General features: G+C 33.7%; 1 long non-coding RNA gene across 1 annotated transcript; it reads right to left on the bottom strand.

Moving 5' to 3' along the window:
* Positions 1–2,701: 2,701 nt before the first annotated feature.
* On the bottom strand, positions 2,702–3,792 carry LOC107060608 (uncharacterized). The gene is made up of 3 exons (XR_001473432.1): positions 3,762–3,792; positions 2,826–2,919; positions 2,702–2,741 (listed from the first exon to the last, which is right to left on the bottom strand). It is a non-coding gene; the product is annotated as an uncharacterized lncRNA (long non-coding RNA).
* Between the last annotated feature and the right edge of the window lie 4,943 nt (positions 3,793–8,735).

An 8,735-nucleotide genomic window follows, 5' to 3' on the forward strand; every position in this document is an offset into this window, starting at 1 on the left:
TTCTACATTTACAGCATATCATTTCATGAAGAACATCAACTCTTCAACTCTTTGTACATATCTACTTTTCCGCGCCCAAACATTAGTACCTGTTGTTCCTGCAAATTATTGAAAAGCGAACACACCAGAAGTAGTCAACACAAGTTTCTATTAAAGTGTATCAAGGTCAATTTTCATCTTTAGGCATGTGAAATTGTACTAAAGGAATGATAATCAGAGAATCTGAAATCAATCATTTTCCATGATTTGATCTGCTGTTTCTAGAACTTGATTGTTTTTTCGGTCACTTACCTCACTCAACAGTACAATTGTTAAAGTGAGCAAGGATCCAAAAGTAGTAATTGGTAAGCATTCCAAATGTCTTTGCATCACAAAGGAATCACATTCATAAAACTTAAACTCAGCAGACTAAATCAGGAAGTTACATACTGAATAGGTTAAATAATTGAGAGCTTACAATACGGATGAAACTGATAATCTTAGTTGCTGGTCAAACAAAAGAATGACCACTGTGATTTCTTCCCAAAAAAATTCAAAATGTACGCATGTAATGTATCAGTAAATCACTTGAAGCCTACAATTCACATCATTCCACAGAAATCAAAGAATTTCATAAAAATATAGTGAATTGGGCCAGGAATAGCAACAATGTACAAAGAGAACACATTAAGATAAGTATTAGAGTTTATTTCTTACTTCTCAATATGAGATACCAACATATTGGTAGAGTAAGCAGTTCCAGATAGGATAAATTACACCTCAAACTCACGATTTTAACAGAAATTTAATAAAAACGTCATACTTAGCCTCATGATATGATAGTTCAATACCATTGAATCATGGTATGATAGTTCAAATAAGATTCATTCTAACACCAAGTAAACAAATGTGACAAAAATTCAATATCTCAATTCAACTAAATGAGTGTTCATTTTCGATCCAAGATATATGTCCTTTGAATATGAAGCATAATGTAGAGAATAGCATGGCTAAAGAAATATCGAGGATTAACGTCCATGCTAAGCGATGAGCTTGATAGTAGATAGTTGTAGAAAAATGGTTAAACAAACTTGTTGGTAATCTTCCTTTCACTGGAAAATTTCGTCAAACACGTTGGTCGCTTCAATCCTCTTCACTTGTTGTTACAACTATTTTTATCCGATAGGAACTCCCGAGGCTAAATCCACAAAGAAAAAACATGAATAAAGAGGAAATTTGAGCAATAAAAAATAAACACTAACCGCAAGAGAAGTGATGTATAAATTTCATAGCCTAAGATTACAATCTATTTTATTTACAATCAAAAGATTAGACTCTGCACATTTACAACATAAACAGATCTCAAATATCAAACCAGTACTGTGAACTGAAAAAACGACATTATCAACCAAGTTTTTTCTGAACATCCATAAAATTTGACTTACAAATCCACTCCAACAGCGGATAAAGTCGAAGATGTCACATGGCCACTACGGCTGCTTCCTAGTTCAACTCTGGCAGCCTATACATGTACCCAGGAAAGGGTTTAGGGTCGAACCCTGATTTAAATGTCCAGTTGAAGAAATGTCCATCAAATACGGTTCAATTCTCAGCTTGCTTCTATCAAACATGCCTGGAATGAGTGGTCTATTTCATATAGTGACAGATTTAGATTTTTCACCAATGAGTGAGCAAATAGATATGTAGTGGTTATGATCTGAATGTGGAATCTGAAGATAAGTGTTAAGAGTTCATTGGTATCTACTATCTGTTTAAGTACAAATAAAGTGAGCCGTAGAAAATCGTATTAAAAAAACGATAAACTTACTACTATCCAAGCTAACAACCTCAACAATTTAATACAAAGTAGACAAAAAGTTGGCATTTTAATCATCATAATTTTTTTTACTGTAGTGTAAAAATACAACAGGCAAATATGGAATAATATATCACCAGTTGACTTATATGTGTGGCTAATTCTAGCTTTCATCCATTTTGATAAAGCTTATCATTTGTTTATATGGTACTTCCAGAAATTGAGCTATTCAAATAAGAGTTTTTGTGACTTGTTCTGTATAACCTAAACTTCAAGTTTAAAATATCAATATTGAAATGTAACCTAAACTGTCATGCACAAGATCACAACATCAAGAAGAAGATTGCTTGATTTGCTTAAATATCCATAAACAACCTGATAATAGAACGGTCAATCTAACTATATATAATGATATTACTTGCTATACCTTTCATCGAGGCAAAGGGAATGCATTCATATCTTTCATCCTTGGTGAAAGAGGGAGAAGTAAAATTTTCCAGGCGTCTTTGCTTTTCTTCTACTCAAGAGGTGCTTAAGCGGCTCTCATGAAGAATTTTGATTTCCACAACAGGGTTTATCACAACAACAGTGTCACCTCTTGGCTTACCAGATACCTTTCTTCTTACTGCTGCATTTGCTGGAACACCTTTTTCTGCTTGCTATGTTGCTTGGACTCTTTGTGTCGGATACTCCAAAAGTAATGCATTTGAAAAATTCTATACAGATGCAACAACGATTTAGGAGAGTCCGAGCCTAGCCTGCTATAACTCTATTGAAAACACTTAAAGTGGTTTATGCAAAATAAGAAAACTTGGAACATATATGGACCAGTCGACTTTCTATCCTAAAACTAAAGTTTTCTATCCTAAAACTAAAGTTTTCTATAATTACATTGTGCTACAGAACGTTTATCTTGTTCTTCTCTGCACTGCTTGTGCATTTGACACTGAATGAGCCAAAAGGGAACTCGTGAAAAATAAGATTGTTAGTTACTGTAATACGGTGGAGAAAAGCGATTTGCTTTCATTACCAGTTGAAGCATCCACAAGGTTTCTAGTGACCCCGAGAACATGCTGTTTTTTCCCATCTGCTTGTCCACCCTTGTGCTTACATCTTGCCATATGCTAGAAAAATAAGAAAACAACATTAAAATTAGTCGTCAAATGGATCAATATTAGCAGATCTGAAAGGGAAACAATTCAAAGGAGGAAAGAAAACACATGTGCTACTTTACATTCACATGATCTTTTCTCATTTTTTTCAAAAATGGAACTACTCTTAAGATGGAACTATACGTTTGTTCTTTCTCCGAAATCACTTTCAAGTTGTCATTGCTCCACATATAGGCTCTCTTTGTTATTTTTCTAAGTCATTCACAATACAACTCTCAAGTCAAATTCAAAATTCAAAATAAAAATAACTCCAACTATAGCGAGCTCAAACTTTGCACAAATAGAAAAAAATTGACAAATTCTAAAAGAACGAAAACCCACAAAAAGCTCCAGATGCACTACAGTACTACATCACACGGTCTAGTACATATACATTTTCAAAACATACATCATTATATAACACGAAATTAGGAACATGAAAGTGCAAAATTCTACCATAAAGTACTCAAAAAACAGAAAATACACGATAAAAGAACTGGAAATAAAATAACCTAACAGATTGTGACTACAAAAAACGTGAACTTGCAAAGAGGAAAAGAGAAAAGTGAGAAGAATAAAAATGGGAAAATCAATTTTCGAACAACCATGAGTAAATCAAACCAAATTAGTAACATGCAAGAATAAAATCCTACAACAATGCATTCAAAAATCATAAAATCAAATAAATACCAAAAAGAACTGGAAACAAATTAGGAATGGAAGGATAAAAATAGTTATTTTACAATCCTCACACCTAATACATGCAATCTTTGAAGAGAAAAAAACAGATGCAGAAGAAGGGCAAAAAGACTCACCCATTTCAAGATGAAGAGAGAAAGGGATAAAAAGAGAAAGTAGTACAATTTAACTTGCTTTTGGTACAATTTTCTTATGCTATGTTAGTCCTCTCCAATAAAAAGAGAAAGTAGTACAATTTAACTTGCTTTTGGTACAATTTTCTTATGCTATGTTAGTCCTCTCCAATAAAAAGAGAAAGTAGTACAATTTAACTTGCTTTTGGTACAATTTTCTTATGCTATGTTAGTCCTCTCCAATAAAAAGAGAAAGTAGTACAATTTAACTTGCTTTTGGTACAATTTTCTTATGCTATGTTAGTCCTCTCCAATAAAAAGAGAAAGTAGTACAATTTAACTTGCTTTTGGTACAATTTTCTTATGCTATGTTAGTCCTCTCCAATAAAAAGAGAAAGTAGTACAATTTAACTTGCTTTTGGTACAATTTTCTTATGCTATGTTAGTCCTCTCCAACTGTCCCTTCTAAATAAGGGTAATATACTTATTCTTGAAATTCAAGCTATGTGAAATTTAATTAATATTTTTGAAATATTCTTTTGTGTTGTAAAACAAGAGGAAAAACAAGAATACACAAACAATAAAGGGAGACAAATGGTGATGGAAAGTATAAAGTAGAGAATATTATTTAATCTCTTCAAGTGTTCTCTTTCACAAAGGTGAAACATACCCTTTTATAGGATGTAGAAATCACCCGTTTACAATGTTAAACAAAATACATTAGAAGCTCTTTAAGTGATACATTAAATAGGACATTACGTTAGGTGTAGATTGAAAAGAAACATCCACACAATTAAATGGATTTGTAACACTCCCCTTGGATGTTTATAGATAATGTGCCTCGTTAAAATATTAGTAGGAAAAACCCAGTGGGAAAAAGCCTAGTGAAGGAAAAAGAGTGCACAATCTTGTAATACGCTTTGAGTGTTGCCTCATTAAAAACCTTACCAGGAAATCCCAATGGGACAAAACCTTGGATAAGGAAAAAAGAGTACAACGCGTATTTTACTTCCCCCGATGAAAACTTAATTTGATATCTTAGAGACGACGCATTCCAATCTTATATCTTAGCTTCTCAAATGTTGACGTTGGCAATGCCTTAGTGAATAAATCTGCAAGATTATCACTCGAACGAATCTATTGAACATTTATCTCATTGTTTTGGTGAAGATCATGTGTGAAAAAGAACTTAGGTGAGATATGCTTTGTTTGGTCTCCTTTGATATATCCTCCCTTTAATTGAGCTATGCAGGCAACATTATATTCATACAATATTATTGTAGTCTTTGTTTGACAGAAAAACCGCATAATTGTAAAATGTGTTGAGTCATTTATCTCAACCATACACATTCTCGATTGGCTTCATGAATGACTATTATCTCTGTATGATTTGAAGAAGTAGCAACTATTGTTTGTTTCATCGAACTCCATGATATAGATATACCTCCATATGTGAATAATTAAATAGCTTGTCTAAGATCGGGCTTTATGTGGGTCAGACAAATAGCCAGCATCTGCATAACCGATCAATTCTGACTTGGATGCATTAGAATACAACAATTTCATATCAATTGTTCCTTGAAGATATCTGAATATATGCTTTACACATTTCCAATGTTTTCTTGTTGGACATGAGCTGAATCTCGCCAATAAACTTATTGCGAAATAAAATATATGGTCGGGTAATATTGGCAAGGTATATTAATGTCCCAATAACACTGAGATATGGAGTTTCATCACCAAGAAACTCTTCATCCTTTTCTTGAGGTTGGAATGGATTTTTATTTCTATCAAGAAATTTCACAACCATCGGGATACTCAATGGGTGTGATTTATCCATGTAAAATCGCTTCAAAACCTTTTTAGTATATGTTGATTGATGGATATATATTCCATTTGTCAAATGTTCAATCTGAAGGCCAAGATAAAATTTGGTCTTACCAAGATCTTTCATTTCAAAATCTTTCTTCAAACACTCAACAACTTTTGAAAGCTCTTTAGGAGTTCCGATGATGTTCAAGTCATCAACATAAACATATATTACTAGAAATTCAGATTTTGACCTTCATATAAAAATACAAGGACAAATAGGGTCATTCTTATACCCATCTTTTAGCAAATATTCGCTAAGACGATTATACCACATTCGCCTTGATTGTTTCAATCCATATAAGGATTTCTGAAGCTTTATTGAACAACTTTCTTTTGAATTTTTATATGCTTCAGGCCCTTTTAGTGCTTCAGGAATTTTCATAAAAATATTGTGGTCTAGTGAGCCATATAAATAGGATGTGACAACGTCCATTAGATGCATTTCAAGCTTTTCATTAACTGTCATATTTATTAGATACCTGAAGGTAATTGCATCTACCACAGCAGAATACGTCTCCTCACAATCAATGACAAGCCTTTGCGAAAATTCTTGTGCCACAAGTCATGCTTTATATCTTACGACTTTACTAGGGGTGGGCGTTCGGTTCTTCGGTTCGGTTTTTTGGTTTTTGATTTTAGAAAAGTGCTCACCGTATATTAAACTAAACTAATTCGGTTCGATTCAGTTTTTTCTACTTCGGTTCCATTTAGTTCGGTGTTTTTAAATCGGTTTTCAGTGTGAATGAAAAATAAAATAAGGATAAAGTATAAGATACTTAGAAATTTAAAACTATGTTAAGGAATGATGCGTATTACCGTGGAACACTTATTGTGCTAACTAAAAGACTATATTTGTCTTTATCAAGAACATTGTGCCTCCAACAATTTAGAAAAACGAGTATGAAGATGGTTCCTTTACATAATGTACATTGGTAGAAATATTTTTGAGTTTGTTGGAAATTAATATTTCAAGTTAACTATTGAATTGTACATTTGATGTTACTTTGATTTGATCATGACTGATTTAATTGTTGATTGAATTTTTAATTTTTAGTTAAGAGAATGCCCATATATATATATAAATATTTTAGTTTTTATTTTTTTTTAATAAAAGTTCAGTTTTTTGGTGCACCGAAGTTTTGAGACCCTTACACCGAACACCGAATCGAAGAACCGAACTTTCGAAAAGTTAACACCGACACTGAACCAAAAAATTGAAGAACCGAAACTGAAGAACCGAATTAGTTCGGTTTGATTCAGTTTTTTGGTTTTTCAGTATTTATGCCCACCCCTAGACTTTACCATTTTTATTGCGTTTTCGCACAAAAACTTATTTGTGCCCCACTGGCTTGACACCTGAAGGTGTTCGGACAATTTGTCCAAAAACTTCACGTTTTTCAAGTGAAGCCAATTCTGTTTGAATTACTTCCTTCCATTTTGACCAATCATTTCTCTGTCTACATTCATTGACAAATCTTGGTTCTAAATCCTCATCTTGTTGCATTATTTCAACTGCAACATTATAGGCAAAAATACTATCCACCACAATATTATTTCAATTCCACCTTTTTCTCATCGAGACATAATTTATTGAGATTTCCTCATTCTCATAATTTTCAGGTGCATAGACCTCCTTAGTGGTGGCATTATTTATTATGTCTCGGAGCTCTTCATGAGCAATTGCCTCCATATTATGATCATCTCGATCATTTATTCCTTTTCTTTTTCGAGGATTTTTATCCTTTGGAACCAATTGGTCTACCACGTTTTAAGCATGGTCTAGACTCATTTTCCTTAACATTTTGTCCTACTGGGACATCAACTCGAACTTGAGCATTAGCCATTGGGATATATGATTTAGTAACCCATGGGAGGTTAGTAAATGCATCCGGCAGTTAATTTGCAATATTTTGCAAATAAATCATCTTTTGAAATTCTTGCTCATATTGATTTGTTCGAGGATCTAAATGAGACACTGAAAGTGAATTCCAATCTATCTCATTTCCCAACTGTTTTTGTTCTCCCCCTAATATTGGGTATATTGATTCATCAAAATGACAATTAGCAAACCTTGCCGTAAATAAATCTCCAGTTCTAGGTTCTAAATATTTTATAATAGAATGAGATTCATACCCAACATATATCCCAACCTTTTTTGGGGACCCATCTTTCTGTGGTGTGGTGGAGCAATTGGAACATATATCGCACAACCAAAGATTCTAAGATGGGAAATGGTTGGCTCCGGACCAAAAACCAATTGTAATAGGGAGATGTCATGATAACTGGTTGGCTTTAAGTGCTGCTGCATGCAAAATAACATGCCCTCATACTGAAACAAACAACTTTGTCCTCATCAACAATGGTCTAGCTATCAATTGAAAACGTTTAATCAATGACTCTGCTAAATCATTTTGAGTATGAACATGTGCAACGGGATGTTCAACTGTTATTCCAGTGGATAAACAATAATTGTTAAATGCCTGAGATGTAAACTAATGAATCCACGATTTAGACTCATTTAGGGCTTTATTTTAATAGATTTAGTGTCCTCAAATGCATATTTTATGGCAATAACTGATGTAAATCCTTGATTTCCAGGTATTTGGATTGAGGAACAAAGCATGGACACTAATGAGCAAAAAGGAACAAGGAAACTGAAAGAACGAAGAAAAGAAGGCCTGAGGATTGCCTAAACCACTGGGCAAGTTGCCGAATGGCCATGGTCTCACCTAATGTTCCAGTATGCCAAGCCCTGAAGGAAACAATCAAGTCGAAGATAGAAAAGAGCAGTTGGCGAGTCGGCAAACGGTTTCGCGATGCAGTGTTATATCGCCCAAAGTTATAGAACTTGAAGTTGCTGAAGGTCAAAGCAAAAAGGCAATGGAACTGACCAAAGGGCGGATCGTCGAGTGGATCGGCGATCCTGACTTATTGCGCCGAATGGTCCTTCGCAACACATTTTTGGCGACTATAAATACATGTTTGATTTTTAGTTTAGTATCAAATTGTATCAAATTTTTATCTAGTTTTTCATTATTGTTCAGTTTTCAAGTTAGTAAGCTTAGAACTGGGTTTGAGACAATTTTTCCTTAGCTTTGAAGAATT

The sequence above is a fragment of the Solanum tuberosum genome, unplaced genomic scaffold, assembly GCF_000226075.1.
Source record: "Solanum tuberosum cultivar DM 1-3 516 R44 unplaced genomic scaffold, SolTub_3.0 scf00006, whole genome shotgun sequence".
Lineage (NCBI taxonomy): Eukaryota > Viridiplantae > Streptophyta > Magnoliopsida > Solanales > Solanaceae > Solanum > Solanum tuberosum.